This window comes from Littorina saxatilis, linkage group LG9, assembly GCF_037325665.1.
Source record: "Littorina saxatilis isolate snail1 linkage group LG9, US_GU_Lsax_2.0, whole genome shotgun sequence".
Lineage (NCBI taxonomy): Eukaryota > Metazoa > Mollusca > Gastropoda > Littorinimorpha > Littorinidae > Littorina > Littorina saxatilis.
Window position 1 is genome coordinate 17,162,407 of NC_090253.1, and position 5,293 is coordinate 17,167,699.

The following is a 5,293-nucleotide window of genomic DNA, read 5'->3' on the forward strand; positions in this document are numbered from 1 at the left end:
GCCTGCTAGGGAATAAATAGGGAAGATCTGGCTACCAAGTGATCAGTCGATGGACAAAGCATACGAAATGGAACCTTTCCCCTTGCCATCGGGCTGTTTTTGTGGACTGCAAAGCAAACCTACAGGCATCACGACCACACCAGACTTGCTTATCAGTTCCTCGTTGGCGTCAAAAGGCAAAGTGTTGAATTTTCATGAGTTGGCAATCGGTTGAATCGGTTAAAGGGACACACGATGATCCCTAAAGGTACATGTTGGATTAACTTTCCAAATTCGATGTTGACATATTTCCCTTCAGTTTTCACGTGAAATAGGCACGACTACTAATAAAGGATAGTAAGCGCTCTAAATGCAAACGGCATTTGCGACAAGTTAATGGCATTGCAAGAGGATGAAAGTCGCTTGTTCATTTCAATGCTTGTTATTCTCTTATGTGTCAGGGGATATGTTCTGTATAACTCTGATTTACTCTTGTTGCACATGTCGTCAGCATTCAGAGCACTTACTTCCCTTTAACAGATTTTACTCAGATCTTAAAATGGCGCTCTGCTTCATTACACCCCCGGTATAGGGGTGTGTATAGGATTCGCTTGATGTGTTTGTTTGTTTGGGTGTGTGTTTGTGTTCGCATATAGATCTCAAGAATGAACGGACCGATCGTCACCAAACTTGGTGAACAGGTTCTATACATTCCTGAGACGGTCCTTACAAAAATTGGGACCAGTCAAACACACGGTTAGGGAGTTATTGGTGGATTAAGATTCTACAAGGACTTATAGAGGCACATATTAATGGTCAAAGGGAAATAACCTTCTCAGTGGTTATTTCCCTTTGACCAACGGGGGTGTTTTTCCTACCTCGGAGGAATTTCTTGTTTGGTTGGGATTCTGTGAAATGGGCAGCAAGCTTGTTCGCCCATAAAAAGGCTACTTTCAAATCTAGAAACATTCGTTCCCCGTCGTCTTTGGTCGTCACAAGAACTCTTTCTGTTTTTCTTTCCTTTAGCAAATCACATTCATTCCCGCTGCATCTTTTTCTTCAAGAAAGAAACAAACAACCAAACAGAAAACAAATGACCAAACAAATAAACAAAAAGCAAACAGGCTAACAAAGAGAAATCCACAAACATACAAACAAACACACTGTGTTTATATTTCTCAGCCAAAGATGGTCGTTTGTCATCAGACAAAAAATTCGTTCCTTGGAAAATGGACACCAAATTTCATGCTCAGCTTTGTCATCAGACAAAAAATTAGTTCCTTGGAAAATGGACACCAAATTTCATGCTCAGCTTTGTCATCAGACAAAAAATTCGTTCCTTGGAAAATGGACACCAAATTTCATGCTCAGCTTTGTCATCAGACAAAAAATTCGTTCCTTGGAAAATGGACACCAAATTTCATGCTCAGCTGCTTTTCACTTTATGTTATCCGTTGTCCTTTTTTTTATGCCAACCCCTGCACCCCCCAACCCTAGCCTCATTCCTCCTCTACTCTCCCCCCCCCCCCCACCCTCCTCCCCCTCCCTCCACTTCTTCCCCGTTTTGTTCACAACCATTCCCTCCCTTCTCCCTCTTCAACAAAGCTCTTTCGGTTCTCTCTTGCGCTTGTGCCCCCCCCCCTCCCCCACCCCCTTCAGTCCACGAGACGTCTCAATTTGTCAGCAGCAGAAGCACAGGGAAGGCTTCGAGACAGAGAAAGATCGATTGTGAATATTTAGAAGGACATTCCTCTCTCTCTCTCTCTCTCTCTCTCTCTCTCTCTCTCTCTCTCTCTCTCTCTCTCTCTCTCTCTCCCTCTCTCTCTTTCTCTCTCTCCCCCCTATCTCTCTCTCTTTCTCTCCCCCCCCCCCCCCAGCCATGCCTTCAAATGACCACAACATCCTAGCTGCCACTCCAACTAAGCTCAGACGTTTCTCTCTTCTGTTCTTCTTCTCCTCTTCCCAGCATGCGTAGCGGCCGCTGCTTCCGTTGACATGCTGTAGTTTGTTCTTGAAGTGGGAATCTTTGAGCTCGCAAGAATTCGCTTCTGTTTTTGTGATTTTCGCCGTGATTTCAGAGATTTTGACATTTTTGGAAACTCGGATTCTTGTGCTGTAAGTTACTGTTGACTGGTTTTGTTTTGTTTTTGCGACAAGTTGTTTGTTTGATTTCTTTGTTGTTGTTTTTTGTTTTGTTTCGCTTATGTGGGTTTTTTTCGTTTTTTTTCTTTTTTTGTTTCTTTGGCTTTGGTCGATGATAATGCGCTCACACTAATTAAACTATTTGTCAGTCATTTAGACACAGCTGATAACACTGGCATACTTCTTTCTATGAACTGTTTTCGTCCGCTTTGAATACATCACAGTACCATAATATTATACTCAACCAAAGGTTTCTGCATTTCGATGTAAACAGTTATTTGATTTCCCAGATCACGGATCGGACTGGGCGTGTCAGGCATTAACTTGAATAAGAAGAATGAAAGTTACAAGTAATATTTTACCAAACTGTACTGTTTTGGATAGAGAATAAATCGTTCCTTTCATTGACATGCAAGAATTGTTTAGATTAGGACTGTTGTTGTTTACTCTTGCTTGCTTTTTTACATTTAGTCAAGTTTTGACTAAATGTTTTAACGTAGAGGGGGAATCGAGACGAGGGTCGTGGTGTATGTGTGTGTGTCTACATGTCTGTCTGTGCGTGTGGGTGTGTAGAGCGATTCAGACCAAACTACTGGACCGATCTTTATGAAATTTGACATGAGAGTTCCTGGGAATGATATTCCCGGACATGTTTTTTCGTTTTTTCGATAAATACCTTTGATGACGTCATATCCAGCTTTTTGTAAAAGTTGAGGCGGCATTGTCACACCCTCATTTTTTAATCAAATTGATTGAAATTTTGGCCAAGCAATCTTCGACAAAGGCCGGACTTCGGTATTGCATTTCAGCTTGGTGGCTTAAAAATTAATTAATGACTTTGGTCATTAAAAATCTGAAAATTGTAAAAAAATAATTTGTTTTTAAAACGATCCAAATTTACGTTCATCTTATTTTTCATCATTTTCTGATTCCAAAAACATATAAATATGTTATATTCGGATTAAAAACAAGCTCTGAAAATTAAATATATAAAAATTATTATTAAAATAAAATTTCCGAAATCGATTTAAAAACAATTTCCTTGTGGGTTCCTGATGCCAAAAACATATAGATGTGATATGTTTGGATTAAAAACACGCTCAGAAAGTTAAAACGAAGAGAGGTACAGAAAAGCGTGCTATCCTTCTCAGCGCAACTACTACCCCGCTCTTCTTGTCAATTTCACTGCCTTTGCATCGAGCGGTGGACTGACGATGCTACGAGTATACGCTCTTGCTGTAAAAATGCAGTGAGTTCAGTTTCATTCTGTTAGTTCGACAGCTTGACTAAATGTTATAATTTCGCCTTACGCGACTTGTTTTCTTATGCTTTTAAAATGTTCTTGGTTCGACCTACCTTACGTTTATTTGCATGATCCACAATTTAACCACCTCACTTAATAATCGTTATCGCAGCTGAAACTTAAAAGATGATGACATTTCCCTCTGGCTAGTTTAATTTTGTCCTTATTCAGGTCAGCAGTAAAATAGAAGTTTTCTGGTAATAACTATGTCGGGGTGTGTTTTCTGCGCTGTGGAGGAGTTGTAGAAATGTAAACACGCCGAAGAATAGGATCCCCTTCTTCTTCTTCGTTCATGGACTGAAACTCCCACGTTCATTCATGTTTTTGCACGAGTGTGTTTTTACGAGTATGACCATTTTTACCCCGCCATTCAGGCAGCCATACATCGCTTTCGGAGGGAATTAGATCCGATGTGCATGTCTTCAACAAAAAAAGTCATTCATCGAGTGGAAAATGCATTTGGACTTTTTCTTTTGAAAAATAACCTTCATCGGAGCTCATTTTTCACTGTGAGACTATCATCGGGTTTACATTTTCATCTCATGTTCAAGGAAGACAACTCTTCCACAGCGCAGACAACACCTTGGGGAGTTAGTCCCATCTTTTGAGCTGTGAAAACATTGATTGTAACATTGGTTTTTGACCAATTTCGCTGGCTTGTGTTCTTTTTAAAATACGCAGAACTCTCCCAAAAAGGTGACCATGAGAGGAAAAACAAGTCAGAAAAGAAGAAGAAAGAAGGTCTTCTTATTATTTTTCGTTCATGGGCTGAAACTCCCACGTTCACGCATGTTTTTCACGAGTGGGGTTTTACGTAACTATATGACCGTTTTTACCCCGCCTTTCAGGCAGCCATACGCCGCTGTCGGGGGAAAAGAAAGTCTAACACGCATGCATCTATGCAGGACAAGTATTTCCACCGATCAATAACTTGCACCCTGTGTCACCTGGATCCTAACAGCTGCAAATTGCACCTCCCGGAAGGATTACATCCTGCTCTTCGCTCGGCGATACGTAAACTGCTTGTTGGCGAGACGTCGCGACCGGACACATACGAGGGGTCAATTAAGAGTTGTAATTGTTCCTTGATTTTCGATTAATAGCCGTTTGTATTAGCCCTTATTGTTCCCTAATAGCTGTTACAGGCTAGTGTACCCGCTTTAACTTTTGTTTGCACTTATGGACCAGTGTAACAGACCGTATGTTCTTGCTGTTGCGTGACTTTCTGTTCTTGCACGATCGCACTGTCTTACAGAGCGTGCAGTTGTACAAGGACTAGTCATCCCAGGGGATTTCTCTTCAGAGCTGAACCATTAATTTCACATTTGGAAAGCTTGCAAAAACGACCTTTTGTGCACAAACACCCCAGTGAATGTAAAAACACAGAATACTGACATCACTGGACAGGCTGACACACCGACACACCGACACACCGACACACCGACACACCGACACACCGACACACCGACACACCGACACACATGCAGGTAGACAGACAAACAATGCGACACGCACGCGTAAACGCACATATTAACACAGACATACAGTCAAGCACAAAGACGTACTCACATACACACACACACACACACACACACACACACACACACACACATAGACACACACACACATAGACACACATACACAAACACACACTCACATACACACACACACACACACACTGACACACACACACACACACACACACAAACACACACACACACACACATAGACACGCACACATAGACACACATACACAAACACACACACACACACACACACACACACACACACACACACACACACACACACACACACACACACACACACACTTTTTCCCCTCAAAACTCATTATTTCTGTTGCAGACCAGG